A 15,976-nucleotide genomic window follows, 5' to 3' on the forward strand; every position below is an offset into this window, starting at 1 on the left:
GTGACCTACACTTTTCACATGGCCGAACAAACCAACTCTCCACCATTGCAAGTACCAGGTCTCCCTTTAAATTTAAACTACAGATAGCAAAGCTGGGCGTCTAATACAAGGTGTTAATCCCACAGACTAGAAAGTTTCCTACTGGACTGGTAACCTTGTGCATTCTGACGTTTCACAACGCTGTGGGCCTTCTGTGCCCACAGATTGCAGCCTCTAACAACAAAGGACCATTGTGGGCTAAAAAGGGGTTAATTTCCTCTGGTTAAGGCACAGTGAGTACTTCACATCACTTAGTGTTACTCTGCAGCTCTCTGGGACTCTGGCGCTTGCTTTATGCCATATCACATGAGCACTCGTCTTCGGACAGTCCCCTCATCAGATCTACAGAACACAGCTAATGGACAGTGGTGGGAGCTTCAGTATGTTGATAGTTGCCTTCCAGGGCCCAGCGGACCTGTGCTCAGACATGCTGCTTCTACCATGCGATCTGTATGAAGCAACACCTCAGGTGAAAGGAAGTATGGGAAGTATGATTCCCAGTCATCCTTCATTACCCAGGGGCCACGCTTTTTACTGGGCATGCCAGCTTCTGGAGAGACTGCATGTACTTTTTGTGATTTTTGTCTTCAGTACTAGGGAAAACCATAAGGGTGGGAGGTGGGCTTGTGTGTTCAGTAGCCCACGTCTCTTGCTCAAGCAGCCAGTTAAGCTTGCTGAGCAGTGACTAGACCCTGTGTTGTGAGTGCTCAGCTCTGCTGCCGTTGCTGTGTGTGCACCTGTAGCTTTGTTGGCTAGTCACTTGGGTAGGATCAACTCGGTGCCCAGCTCCATGTTAACCTGGGAGTCCCTTCTCACCTAGATGCCCATGCCAACGCAGGGTTTTCTTTGGAATTGTAGCTGGCCTGTTTCCCAGTTTGGTTTTGGAATGAATGTGGGCAGAGTGACCAGATTGATCACGTGGAGAATTTGTGAGGCAGGCTGGTAAAGGTCAGCTTCTCTAACTGGGATTCAGAGTCAAACAAGTCACAGGACAGACTGAGTACCTGCTAATTGCAACTTAATAGATTTTTGTTTAAAAGTATGTACTTGTCTTTTGAAAACATTACCTATTTAAAAGTACATGACTAAATGCCTTCTGGGTCCCATGGCACCAACTTCAAACAAAAAAGCAGGAGTTCCCCATGCCTTCTGAGACCCGGATGGTCCAATTCAAGACTGAGAAATGCAAAAGGCCATCCTTCAATTTAAGTATGCACCCCACGCAGCTGCCTATGGTTGTAAACAGTGTCACACAGCTACAGCTCGAATGCAAACTATTCCTCAGCAAGGCTCAGGTGCTGAGGGCTTGGATCATCCCACCCCTGAGAGAGCCACAGGATCCCTCATGAGGGCGTTGACCTGACCCAGGGGTTGATCCGTGGATGGGGTTGTGGTTTGAAAACACTGTGCTGTGATGGGTGAGGAGATAAAGGCCTGGCTGGAAGCAGGTCATTGGTGGAGCAGCAAAACCTTGTGACAGGCCGGTCCCTGCCTGCTGGGACTCTTCGCCCACGGTGTCACATCACACCGTGTCCTGCCTCCACAGGCCCACAGCAAAGGAGACAGCTCCTTATGGACTGAAGCCGTGGAAACAACTAAATCTTTAAACTCTTCCAGGTATAATAAACTAACCAGCATGGATGACCTGCCCAGGTGGAAGGGATTCAGTTTGTTGACCGGATGCCACCTGAAGTAAGACTTTCAGAAAAGATGTTTGGCGATTCCCAATTTACCAGTCAAGCCAGAGACTTGCCATTAGTGATAAGCAGCAAAGTGGTGGCTGAGCATTTCTGGGCTGTTGTTGTTTGGTTTGGATTGTAGAAGGTATGTTAAAAGGACATAGAGGCTGTGTCTGTGCCCATGTATTGGGTGCACGGGGCCTTGTGGAATGGTTGAGGCTGTTCTAGTCCATAGTCTATTGTGGAGTGTAAAGGGGACTTTGGGGCACTAGTGTGTAAACCTCAGGTGTCACACCAGTGAGGTGCCACACTGCTGAACTGTGTGTCCCTGAGACGAGACTGCAGACACAGTTTCTGTTCCGCCTGGCCCCTCAGCTGTTTAGCCTCAAATAAACACACAGAGACCTGTATTAGACTGTTTGGCTAGTGGCTTAGGCTTCTTACTGGGTAGCTCTTTCATTAATCCATTTCTATGAATCTCAGTGTTTCCACATGGTCTGATCTCAGTGGAGAATCTTGCTTCCTCAGCAGCCACATAGCCTCTCCTCTCTCCAGAGTCACCCTCATCTGCTAGCCCTGCCTGTCTGTACTCCTGCCTGGCCACTGGCCAATCAGGGTTTCATTCATCAACCAAAAAGAGAAATAAATATATACACACACAGAGGGACATCCTCCATCAAGACTTACTGGGTTGCCTAAGGCTGTCTCTAAACTCACTATGCAGTCCAAGGGGCCGGCCTGGCCTAAGGTTGTCCTTTGGGAAAGTTCTTTAAAGCCACTTTAGGAAACCAGGTTGCACTGCATCTGATTTTCCCAGGTTAGCCTCATCTAGAGATTTGTTAACTGAAAACGTTAAGGTTTGGAGTGTTAATTGGCTCCTGAAGATGAGAAGTAGGAATGTTGCAGGTTTGGAGGTGCATGCCATAGAGTTGCATAGTGAAGGGCAGGCTCAAATGCAAGTGAGGCGGGCAGGGCCAGGACTCTGAATTCCAGGCACAGAGGCATGGTCCCCAAAAGTCACAAGTCACCCTGGGTAATGCTGGGTATTTCTTCTCAACGTAAAAGTAGCTACCTATAGATTGTCATCAGAGTTGCTGTTGTGTGTTTTGTAGTTTACTCAATGCTGTGTTTACATGGAAAGCAAAATAGCACTTACGGCCATCCTGGTCAGAGATTAAATACAGCAGGCTGAACTGCTTTTGTGTTTTCAGAATGCTTTGTTTTCCCTTTGTGGTAATAAGGGATAGTTAAATTTAGAAGAGTAGCTTACCAAGAGGGACAGGGACATCCTAATGAACTGCCAGATGAGGCTCAGACCACCCTGTGAGATGAAAAGGACCGTCAGCCTCCTGGGCATTCAGGCTGGCGGTGCTTTTCATGAATCTGCTGTCTCCCCAAGTTAAAAGTTCTAACACCCCAACAGTCATATTGAGGTTGCTCCCCCAACTGCAGCCATGGGAAAAGAACAATAACATCAGCCATCTTGTTGCCCTTTGAACTTGGCAGATGCCTGGAGGAGAGCAGGGATTGAAGCCTTGGCACCCAGTGTGATCTTCCTGGCCACTATGGTATAGGCAGGTGTCGCTTGAGCTTTGTTCTGGATGCACCAATGAATGCCTAACACACACCCTTTTCCTGCCCCCATCTCTAGCCAAGGCCATTAGAGAGCAGAGCTATGTAGTGCCCTGGATGTAGAAGATCCTGCCTTGCCACGACTGTGACCCCCAGACAAGTGTCTAACCCCTCTGAGTTTCCATTTTCTCTCTGCAGAGAGAAGACAATAAAGTTTGCCTGACGGAGCAGTTCTGTAGTCTAAATAGGAGAATGTGTGGGAATCAGCTCTGAGAACTGTGTCGTGGGCTCCTAAGCTGCATCTCCAAAAACCAAAGATAGGATTTGTTAAGTATAAGAAACGTTTAAGGGTGGTATCCATGTGTCCTCCTAAACTTGTTTTAGCGCCACAGCCTTTATAAAACAAAACGACCGCCGTGTGAGTGCCTCCATGTAGGCGTATGGTGGGAAGATGTGGGTGAGGTATACAACGCTCACAGTGGTGGTGACTGAGGAGTGGTGGGCTCGTATTTCAGTATAATCTGTTTTCAAACTATTTCAAAGGGGACTTGCACTCTTAGTGGGATTTTCTACTCTAAGGGTCTTGTAGCATCTGTGGCACCGTTCAAGCATGTGGTAAAAGAAAGGGAGAGTGTGGGGAAAATAAACTTACTCACTGAGTAGATCCTGTGCAATCTCTGATTCCCCTGGAGTAAGATTGGGAGGGAGCGTGAGAGGGAACAGCCCCCCCTTCAGACCTGTAGTCCACCGCGGTCTCCGACCCTTGATTGACTTCGGCAGCTTCCGACACTGCGAGACTGCAGGCGACTGATGAGACCACAAGCAGGGAGACCCTGAGAATAAACACTGGGGAAGAATGAACCCCCATCCCATTTCCCTGGCACGACCCTGGGTCAGCAAGGAGGGTCTGCCAGGGCCAGTGCCTGGAGTTCTTTTCATTAGCTCTGAGAATTTTGTACTGTGTTTTATTCATAGTCACCCCTCTCAGATCCACCCGTTACAAGCACTTTTCCTGCCAGCCTGGTCCTAGAGCTACGTCAGTCCCAAATAACACACAGAGCCGTTGTATTAGATATAAAGCTGTTGGCCAGTTATCAGCATTTCTTATTGGCTAGCTCTGTCTTAAATATTAACCCATTTCTATTAACCTAAGTATTTCCACGTGGTCTCATCTTACTGGAGAGAGGGTCCAGTCCTCTTCCCTCCAGTATCTACATCTTGAATCTCCTCTGCTACATCTCTCAGAATCCTCCTTGTCTCCTAGTACCGCCTGCTGTGTTTGCTACAGCTGTTGCCAATGAAACACGAACACGAGACTCAACGTGCCCAGGTGGAGTTTATTGGTGGAGAGAAGAGAAAGGGGAAGAGCTGGTGGCCAACCAAAAGCAGGGGGTGGTGTGGGACGCTTGCTTAAAGAGAGAAACTCGAACATGTGTAACTGAGTCCCTACACAGCCCCGTAATGAGTGATGTAGCAATGACATGGCCATGTGTGTCCCACCCATCGTTGGGGTGGGGTCAGCAGAATGCCAGTTTCCAACACTATCTTGCTTTCCTATTGGCCAACAGTGATTTATTCATTAACCAATAAGAAATTTTTATATTTACATATTTACAGAATGACATCTCCCATCATCTCCTTTCTGTCTAAATAAAAAGAAGGGTTTTAACTTTAACAAAGCAAAATATATAACAAAACAGTAATCAAATAAGAACCATAGTTAACAATATTTAGTCCATTAACATTGAGTAAGACTTAAAGAAAATATTCTGTTATCTATCTTATCTTTGTGACTCTAAAGTCTTATATGTAACTTATCTTTAATCCTAACTAAGGAAAACTATAACCATAACTATCTGTCTTCAACTCCATCAAAGACCACAGAAGGATAGTATATAAACTCTAGAAATGACAGAGACATCTTGCCTGGTCAGTCAACTGAAGTTCTTCTGTAATGTTTTATCTTCAGCCCATAGGCCATAGTGTGTCTGGCAGACTCTTCAGCAAAGCAGGAGACTTTAAACTGTCTACCTGTATTGGCAGTTTGTCAGTCCCTTTTCTCTGTGTCCTGCAGACTGTCTGGCAGACTCTTCCATGAAGCAGGAACTCTGTAGCAATGACCATCTTATATCAGCAGTCATTTTCCTGTGGGTCCTGCATGTCCAGTTTATACAGCATAAAGTTCAAACAGTCCAGACGAGCAGTATCTTGTCCAGTATCTAGTCTTGCCATATTGGAAGTAAACTCCAAACCGCGTTTCTTCAATGTCCATCTTCCTTTCTGACGCAGGTGGTGTTGCCAGGAGCAGTTGTGCCTCACCATCAAGAAAAAACCTAAAACACTGTAAATGTCATATTCTGTAGGTCTTTGAAAGATTTGAAGAATGCCTATCCATTTGAAATATATTTCTGTATAACTAGAAAACCTAACTAACAACTATAAGTTTTGTCTGTTGTAGATAACTATCTATAATCTGTATTAAATTAGACATTACATTTTTAAACAAGCTATGTGAGCACAATACCTAAACAAGAGGAGAAATATACATATCACAAAATTAACCTTAAATTTGTATCAATAAATGAAAATCCATTCCAAAACAAAGTTTTCATTTCCATATCATAATCCCCTTTTTACCTTTAAAAAGATATTGGTTGTGATCATTAGACATTTAGAACCAATCCCATTTAAATAGAAACAAACATTTATAAACAATATTTGGGAATTTGGGTGTTGTTCTTTCCAAACTGCTTCCTGCTGGTAGGGGGCGCTGTCATGGGGGATTCTAAGAAGACACAGAAATCCTGGCTGTGGTCTGCAAGGCTGCCTTGTCCCAGCTGTTTGGAATGTTGGATCACCTGGGACACAGTTTCAGGGGGTCTTGCTTGATCAAACCATGTTAGTCTGGAAGGAAGCCACAGCTTTTCATTTTCTGTGGAAACAAAATTAGAAATCCTTTTCCCCAGTAACCTGTCTTTAGATTTAAATGTGGAAGTCAAAGCATTTTTAAAATATATAAATTGGATTAGTTCAGCAGCATTTCTTTTAACAGTTGTAATTTCCTCAGCAGCCAAACGATACAAAGACAATATAAGAGCATACAGTATCCAGACTCTCTGTGTTACATCTTCATGTGGCTTTTTAATTACTCTATTTCCTTTACTTCTAGTTTTTCATTTATTGAGACAGAGTTTCTCTGTGTAACTTTTACCTGTCCTGGAATTAACTCTGTATACCAGGTTCACTTTGAAATCAGAGATTTGCTTGCTTCTGCCTCTCTAGTGCTGGAATTAAAGGTGTGTGCCACCACACCCAGCTACTCTATCTCTCTATTTTTTTTTAAACCACTTTATCCTGTTTCTTTTTCTTTCCCAAGTCTAGGTATATTTTAAAACATACTGTAAACCTTTAGAAGTTTTTTGGGTTTTTTTTTTTTTTTTAATCTGAATCAATCTGTCTTTAGTTTAAATCTTTATCTTTTTCTGGCCATGAGTCTTTTATCTGCTAAACAACATTGCTAAAATGAAAGCCATAGCTGTATTAGCCATCATCTATCTAAGATGGCGGGGGTATGTTTACCACCAGCACTGAGAGCTGTGCTCACTACCTTGGTCTACACTGTCATCCAGCAGCATGCTGCCGGCTTGGAGACGTGGTCACTGCCATTGCCAGCTCTCCTACACACCACTGTATTGTTAGCAGGGTTTGCCGCTTATGCCAAATCAAGAAACCTCCCTTAAACGAGCCACACAAATCTCTATGCTGTCTTTAGCAAAACTGAGCCCAACCAAGAAAAGTACTGCTACCGAGACTTGTTTGCTTCTGTTATTTAAAAAAAAAAAAAAAAAAAAAAAAAAACCTTTCTTAAGCTTTCATTAAGTTTAAAGTGTAAGTTCTTAGCACCCACGTTGCAGGTGCCATTTTGTTACAAGCAGTTTTTCCCACCAGCCTGGTCCCAGAGCTGCATCAGCCCCAAATAACACACAGAGAGGCTGTACTAGATACAAAGCTGTTGGCCTGTTACTTGTTTCTTATTGGCTAGTTCTGTCTTAAATATTAACCCATTTCTATTAATCTAAGTATTTCTACATGCTCTTACTGGAGAGAGGGGCTGGACCTCTTCCCTCAAGTCTCTACATCTTAAATTCTACTACATCTCCCAGATTCCTCCTTGTCTCCTAGTACCACCTATCTTGCTTTCCTATTGGCTAATGGCTTTATTCAGTAACCAATAAGAGAAACATATTTACAGAATGATGTCTCCCATCACATCCTTCTTAGCTACTACCCAACTTTGTGCCCAACCCACCCAACACACCAATTAATATCAGTTTGTGATTATATATATATATATATATATATATACACACATACATACACACACATAGTCAGTATATATATATATATATATATATATATATATATATATATATACACACACACACACATTTTCATTCAGTCTTGGATGTGTGGCCTTCTGGAGCACAATCAGGTAACTAGGGACAGGATTCTTAAAAGAAAACGGATTGTGGATTGTCCCTCTCCTGGCCCCTAGCAATTGCTAACATGCTAGGGTAGGGCTTCCTGTCTACCTCCCCTCTCCACACTGGCCTGGACTTGCCCAGGGCAGTGCAGTATTGCAGAGGTGGCAACACACAATGGTGTTTGGTAGAACTGCATAGAGCTGCATCTGTGTCATATTCTTGGCCCAAATGATGGCATCTTTTTTCCTGTTGTCAACCTTTACCATGTTCAACAGGTGGTGAGGCACATGTGAACAGAAGGGACCTTCAGGAGTTAACTAACTAGAAGGCTGTGAACAGCCTTGAATACCACACACCTCCCCCTGAAAACCTCTGAAATGCAGTCTCTTACATGAAAGTCTAGACGGTTGTAAATAAAGTATTGGCAGTCTATCAGTTATTATATTAATATTCGATTTCAGGCGAAGGGCAACTTTAAAATAGTTTAAGAAGTTATTTTGAAATATGTTCTCCCAAATAGAAGACTTTGTTTCTTCTAAACTCAGTGACAAGCTAATTTTCATCATTCTGTGTCAAATGCAATGCTTCCTCGAGTTGCGTTCAGTTGCTAACAGATGTATGGAGAAATTGTAAGCTGGAAATGTCTGGTGCTATCCACGATTTGAGGGACACATGGCTGACAGTGGAGATGAGGAAAGAATATAAATAAGTTAACAGATGAGTAGACAGCAAAATGACTCCAGCCCACAAGGACGAGCCTAGAAGTGATCGACAGCAGAGAGGCAGAGAGCGTAGCTAGCAAATCCAAACCGGATGGGTGAGCGCCAGATCCTTCAACCTCGGGTTTCCTAAAAGTCCCTGGAAGGCAGTGTTTCCCAGAGGTAAAGAGAATTAAATGGAGGTCTGGTGGGGAAAGACACGGTGCCTCAAAGAAAGGGTGGAGAGGAACGAGAGTTGCTTCTGGACATTTGGGGAAGGTATCTGCTTTTGGCTGAGCAATACAGCCAGTCCAATGCAGCCAGTCTCCTTTTGTGAGACCAGAATTTCTGTGGTTTTGACCACATGACCTTCACAACACTGTTGCTCTTTTTTTCTGGGGGCCGGGGGTATTCAGACTCAGGAAGAAAAACAAAACACAAAACTCACAAGCCCCAGGAAGCTCTTGAAGCTGACAGGATTGTGAGGTCCCTTCCTCAGGTTGCACAGTAACAATTGTAGGGAGAGAACCATGGGAGCATGGTTGGCTGAGCTGCTGGTAAGGTGTCCGGGCTCCAAGGATATGGCTTCCTGAGTCTGTCCATCCGTACCACCTAAGCAGACTTTGTGGGAAGCATCGACCTGATTGCCTTTGCTCCTGGAAATAACTTCAGTAAATCCATTGGCCCTCTAAGGTGAGCCTGGGTGCAGCTGTTTCTTTTGTCTACCATCAGGACCCTATCTGAAATGAATAGATATTCTCACCACTCCTGTAAAAAGCACACAACAAGTTGATTTTTTTCCCCTTAAAGATGAGAAAGTGTGACAACACTAGCTGGTACTGGTCTAGGAGCAATTTCACAGTCATACACTTGTTTTGGTGCATAAGACAGAGCCTCTGCTTCCAGGCATCACAGTGAAATGCCCTGGGCCCACACAAACAGGTGCTATTTTAGATACTTGTATTAACTCGTTTGGTGCCTACAAGCAGATAAATCCATTTTAGGCATGGACAAGCCCAGTAAAGGTCTGTCGAGTTCTTCGTTAGCCAGGTGACTAGCAGAAGAACCCAGGCTGGCTGACTTTGAACACATGTGCTCCCAAGTGGTGACATCCGTTTCTTGTCGTCAGGTTCCTCAGCCCTAACACAGCACCAGGCATAAATAGAGCACGCACTCTGGATGCACCATGGCTGTGATAAATCCAGCATTCTCTTAACACTGTTTCTCAAAGCAGTTACAAAACCAAATAACTCAGTGCAAAAAAAAAAAAAAAAAAGAAAAGAAAAAAATCAGTACAAGCATAAGAACAGCATCACAGTGGACCTCTGTGTGGCCACATTTTCCCCTGGGTGGCTCAGTTTACAATTTACTCTGCAGGTATATAGATATACCATATTCATCACAAAATAAAGAGCTGACATGCATTTCTTGCCAGTGTGGTGTGAGGCGCTTCCTGCTTCCTGCCAGCTTTCCAGCAAGCAGGCTATGGAGCAGACAATGACAGAAAACTGTCCAGGCAGTGGGCGGGGCCACAGTTGAGCTCAGGGGCGGCAGAGCTTAGACATTTGTATTTTTAAAAAAAAACATGTAGTTTTTCTTAATCTTAGGAATGTATTTTTGTATTTTTAGAAATTCCGTTTTCTGTGATGAAAAGTTCCCATAGAAATTTAGCTAGAATTCCAAAGATATATAAAAGATTTTTTGTCGTTTCAAGCCAATATGAAGACCGAGGGAAAGAATTACAGCTTCTCACTTTTAAATTCCGTTACCTATCATAAAGCTACTAGCTTAATAGACAAGATCCACCCGAGGTGGGGCCCACCAGCACTGTCATGGAAGGAGGAGAGGCTCGTGGGACACACGCACCCTGAGGATTTACACGGTTAACAGTTGGCAGGGGAGGAAACTATATCATATAGGTTCTGCTAAGTCTATTGATGACGTTCCGCCCAGTGGCCCATAGCACCTTTTAGCTCTGTGAAAGTTAGACAACCGGGAAGAGGTTTCCAACTCAATTCCAGCTTCGTTTCTGTGTCTTGAAACTAAAGCATACTGTGACTTTGGGAAATGGGTCTTACCATCTAGTTATGGTGGCCACCAACAAAAGCAGCAGCAGCCCTATGAGGTATTTCCTGTTTGTTTCCTGGTGGGAGACCATGCATGTAAATAATTACCTGTGGTGGCAAGCCTGGACCGGTGTGTGTGGTGTGTGTGTGTGTGTGCGTGTGTGCGTGTGTGTGTGGTGTGCGTGTGTGTGTGGTGTGCGTGTGTGTGGTGTGTGTGTGTGCGTGTGTGTGTGTGGTGTGTGTGCGTGTGTGTGTGGTGTGTGTGTGTGTGTGTGGTGTATGTGTGTGTGCGTGTGTGTGTGGTGTGTGTGTGTGCGTGTGTGTGTGGTGTGTGTGTGTGCGTGTGCGTGCGCGCAATGCATGTAAGTGCTAGTGCACAGAGGGCATACGGAGATCAGGGACAACTTCCCGTCTTGTTCCAGACAGGCTCTGTTGCTTTTTCACTGCGTATATAAGCTATCTGGTTCTCAGGCTTCAGGAATTCTGTCTCCACTTCCCACCTCCCTGTAGAAATGCTCGAAGTTACAGATGATCGTACTCTGCGCACAGCATATGTGGTTCTGGGGATTTGAACTCGGATCCTCACACTTGCATGGCAAACATTTCTTCCTACCTTCGTCCCAGTCTTCGTTCTTTCGCAGTGCTGACGATCAAACCCGGGGCCCACCAGCCCAAGACGGAACTTTTAAGCAGTTTGATCACTGTACAAAGTAGTTAAGTTCATTAAAATTCCACTGGTGGAGGGCAATATGAACTTGAAGGAAGCTATGGCTATGTGCATAAGAATGTATGTTCTAGAACCTGCCTGAGCATGTCCTGACTCCATCATTGGTTGACCTTTGGAGACTGTGTTTTCCTCGTGTGCAGATGGGTTATAGGAGACACCTTCTGAGGAATGAAGGAATGATCTGCAGGTGGGAGCCCCTAGAAGCATCTCTGGGAGGTAGGCTCTGGGTGCCACTAGATGGCAGAGGAATGTCATCAAACCAACCAATTGTCACAGTCCAGCAAGGGAGCATCTTTGGTCTTATCACCCAGCCTGTCTGCAGGATCCTCAGATACCTGCGATGTGAGCTGTGTTCCTAGCCTTCCAGAGTCAGGTGACAGCTGCTGGAGGAGTCCTCACCAGCTGCAAGCACTGGCCCAAACCAGTATGAGTGTGGTTTCACTATTGCCCAGAGTCCTAACCCAGAAAACAGAGGGCTAGCTTCCCGACCTTTGAGAAGTTTACCTCCACTCTCGGGAGGGGAGGGGTGAACTTTTGGAGGAAAGGACATGCTTGCAGACAGACACTTTGCCTGAACCACTGTGACATCATCTTCCAAGACCAGCAAGCTACTCTCCTGCTCTCTCAGTCTGTGATTTCTTAATCTCACCAATCAGTCTTTTGGGCTATTAAACAGAGATGCAGGCACTCTAAAATTTGGGGTGCTTGTTTGAATGGATGCTTTTTAAAGGGTTTTTCTTTGTGTTTGAAGGATAAGGCTCAGAGCCTAGCTGGAAGGTCTTTTTTAAGGTCTGAACTCAAGAGCAACTGTCTCCTATCCAGGAAGAGTTCAGGATGGGAATGATCAGGATGGGAATGATCACTCAGTCGGTGAACACAGAGGGAAGACAGCTGTTTTAATGTCCTCACAACCAGTGGAACCAGCCAGCCAGGAGAGCAGGGTGTGGTATGCACAGGCCATGGGGTGTGAAGGAGCTCATCAGTGGCAGGCACTGGCTTCTCAGGAGATGCTGGAGGAGGGAACTGCCCAGTTTGGAGCCTCTTCCTCCGCCTGCAGCCAAGGCCGCTATCAGTATGGGCATGCCTACGGGTGCTGATCCGTCTTCAGTCCGCACAGGAGCTACAGTCTCAGCCCCTAACATAACAGCACCAACTGAGGCGGTAGGTTAAGGTTGTCTATCCACTGAGCCCCTGCGAATGACAGTCACCTTTTCAGGAGGAGGGAGCTTTTCTGCTAAGGACCTGCTTCTAGGGTTGGGGCCAGGGGCCGAGGCGGGGAAACCCAACTTTGTCCTATTAAACCAACACGCTCATCATTCCCTTTCAAAGACATCCTACCTCCCAGCTAGCTCCTCTGGCTTCCTCAAAAAGGGGGCTGGAGCAATCGATGGATCAAAGACACCAGCGAGGAGCAGCCAAGAGCGGCACCGGCACCGGGGTTGCTGGAACTCAAAGGCGGGGAGGAGCCGCACCCTCAGTGCGAGCCTCTCATCCCTTTGTCCAGGTTGTCTCCGCAGGGCTTTGAACGGTGCCATCCGAGTGGCAAGCTGGGAACAGATCTCCTTTGGAGCCACCAGCCAGCTACTTCTGTCAGCGGCCACCACCCCCTCTCCCCCGCCCGTGACTTTGATTCCCCGTGGAGTGGCCCGCTGCCCCGACCCCCTTTCCTTCAGGATCCCACACTTCACCTGGCTTTGAGGACTTTCCCAGGAGCAGGTCTCTCGGTGGGCGGCGTCCGCTGGCCTCCCTGCCCCTCCCTTCTGCACCCGTGGGGTCCGCTGAGCCAGAAGGAAAGCAGCCCTGGGTTACTCCCTCTCTTCTGGGAGCATTTCTGGCTTGAAATCTGGGGACTTTTCCTCGGGAGGCTATTTCCATCCCTGTCTAGCTGGAAACATTCCTGGAGCTTTGATGATAACTTGGGTGGGATGAGGGTCCAAAAGGCAGCTCACTGGCTGAGGGCTTTCTGAGCGCACTTGTCAAGGCCCTGGGTTCAGCCAGCACCCTCCCTAAGGTGTAGCTAGACCCACAGCAGGTGGAAAACACAAGTGTTCTGTTCTGTGTGTGCTGGGAACAGCGCGGAGCTGTCCCGTGGGTGGGAACTGTTAAGACGTGCAGTAGTCTCCACTTACCCTGGAGCTTGACCGAGGTCCTACAGTGTGCCTCTGTGATGCAGACTGGGGTGGGTAGCTGTTCCCCACACCCCCAGTAGGACTTGTATAAGATTCTCACAGCTCCAGAGTCTCCAGGCCAGGCCATAAGTCCAGGAGAGACTCCAACTCCACCACTTGGCATGGAGATCACAGATTGGAAACTGGCTTTTATTGGTATACTGGGACCATTGCCAAACGTATGTGTGTGCTGATATGAATCTAATGGCCTTCCTAAAAGATACAAAGATGTTAATAAGAAAATGGCAGCCGAGACTTTTCATGAGTCCAACCCATTATCTAAATTAATAGGCAAGAACGTGTGTTCTCAGAACCCTTGGGTTATGGACCTGGAGCCAGGCGGGGAGCAATGTCCTTGTATATGGTAAACCTTAGGCAGAGCCTGGCTCCACGGCCCAGAGAGTGGGCGAGCTGCCTGTGTCTGTGAGCATGGACTATGTCACTGTCACTCTCAATGGTACTATCTTAGCCAGATAGTGAGATGTCTGCCTGCTGGGAAAGTCAGCCTCAGCTCCCAGTCCCCACCCCACTCCCAGGAGGGAGTGGCGGGGCCAGCATAGAGCGGGCACTCCTTGGTCACCCATTCTGGGGCCACCTCCGTGAGAGAGGAAGTCTTGTTCCTTGGTATTTGATAACATGCCTCTGGAGGTGAAGCCCAGTTTGGAGCCTGTGAGCCTCCCTGCCCAAGGCAAAGAGGACTGGTGAAATGCATTCATCCTGCAAAAACCCTGCTCACTCCCGAGTTTCAGTTCCCTGTCCCAAAGCAAAGAGAAAGACCACAGGAGTCACCGGGAAGCAGTGGGCAGATCATCGGCGGGCCAGGAGCGGGTTTCCCGCTGAGTAGGACAGGGTACACTTCAGGTGTCTAGAGGAAGTGCCCCCCCCACCCCAAGGGCTGTCCTGGCTGGTTAGTGTGCCTGCCAAAGGGCTGTCCTCACTGGACAGCTCTGCCTGAGATGTTGGTTTGTGAGAGTCATTGTCATTCTCTTCCTGGAACTGGGATTGGGCACAAGGGACACTGGACAAACAAGGACACATAAAGGGATGCCTTAGCCCTTCCCTCGAGGCCTGAAGACATTGTATTATAGATACTATCTGAACAACATGGCAGGCAGGCAGTGAGAGACCCACAGTGCATCACCCGTATGCAAAATAGTTTATTCCATAAAGTATTTACAAAGCACAGAGCTTGCTTGGGAGCTGCCATGCAGCTTGGGACGTTTGCTCTGGCTACCATGCATGAGATTTCAGGGAAGTTTCTGAACCTGGGAGCCTGTGTTAGTCTGCAATGGCGGCCATAACACAGTTCAAGGAGCTGCTGGCTTAAACAATAGAAAGTAAGATCTCTTCCCATGTTGGAAACCAAAACTTGCAGACAGACATGTGGGGAGAGCTGGTTCCTTCTGCGGCCTCCTTCCTGCCTGTGTAGGGCTCGTGCTGTGTGTCCATGTGAGCTTGCCTGGGTGTTTGTATCTGTGCCTCACTCTCTCCTTATAAAGACACCAGGCGGACTGGGTTAGCACTCACCCCAATGACCCCATTTTAATGCTGTTACTTCTCTCAAGGCAGCACTTCAAACACAGCCACAAGCTAAGGCTCACTTCCCGGGGATTTGGGAAGGACATGATTCAATTTCCTCACTGGTAAGATTTGAATCAAACTTGTTCTCTTTTCTTGAGACGCAAATGAGATGGAGTAAGAACAGGAACTTAGAAGGGGTTTGCGTGCTATAAATAAAAGCAAGCTGTCACTCTACAGGCAGGACAGACAGCTTACCACGTGTAGGGGTGGGGTCTGTGAAAGTCCTATTTGGAGACCAAGTTCCCCACGGAAAGATAAACTTTTGAAGATACAGCTAAATGCCATGTCTTCTTGGGAATTTGAGCCTTGAGAAATAACGCTAGTAATTTGTTCTTGTATTTGTCCATCATCGCCAACTACATGCATCCTCTGTGTTGGAAAACATGAATGGAAGGGAGAACTTGGGGGAGACGATCTGGCTGCGTGTGACTCGCTGGGAACCTCACTGAACTCAGTCTTGCCTTCAGCAAGTCACTAAGGCTGTTCAGGGTCTGGACACTTGGAAGTCAGCCTGGGTCTAAGACTGGGGTCACATGGTCTAAACTAAGGCAGTGACAGAATTCAGGTTCTGTTAGTCTTAGGTGTCTCATACAGGACAGCTGACACTGTGAGATCATTCTGGGTTTTATGAAAAACAAGAGCCGGTGATGTTTGCACACAGAAGCCATAAGAATATATGCTCCAAATGCAACCGTGTTCCCGGGGGAAGATAAACTGTGTAACTAACCAGACTAAACCAGAAATCACTTAGCAGTCTTTAAGATGAGTATCTAAAAATTACTTACACTTGTTTTTTTTTTTTTTTTTTTGGATAGAGGAAGTAGCATCCATAGTTTTCATTGCCAGAGACTTTCCCTTTGATGAAATGTTGGAGTTCAAACACTGGGCCTCATACATGCTAAACTGGTGCTCTGCCACCGAGTTACACCGCATAACCCATGTGTTTCTATGCTGAAGAGTGG

At 46.5% G+C, this 15,976-nt stretch overlaps 1 protein-coding gene across 1 annotated transcript in view; it reads left to right on the forward strand.

Annotated features, from left to right (window-relative positions):
* The window catches only part of Dclre1a (DNA cross-link repair 1A), a 422,254-nt gene that overhangs the window by 182,508 nt on the left and 223,770 nt on the right, over positions 1-15,976 (forward strand). The window lies entirely within an intron of this gene.

Source organism: Phodopus roborovskii, unplaced genomic scaffold (assembly GCF_943737965.1).
Source record: "Phodopus roborovskii unplaced genomic scaffold, PHOROB, whole genome shotgun sequence".
Lineage (NCBI taxonomy): Eukaryota > Metazoa > Chordata > Mammalia > Rodentia > Cricetidae > Phodopus > Phodopus roborovskii.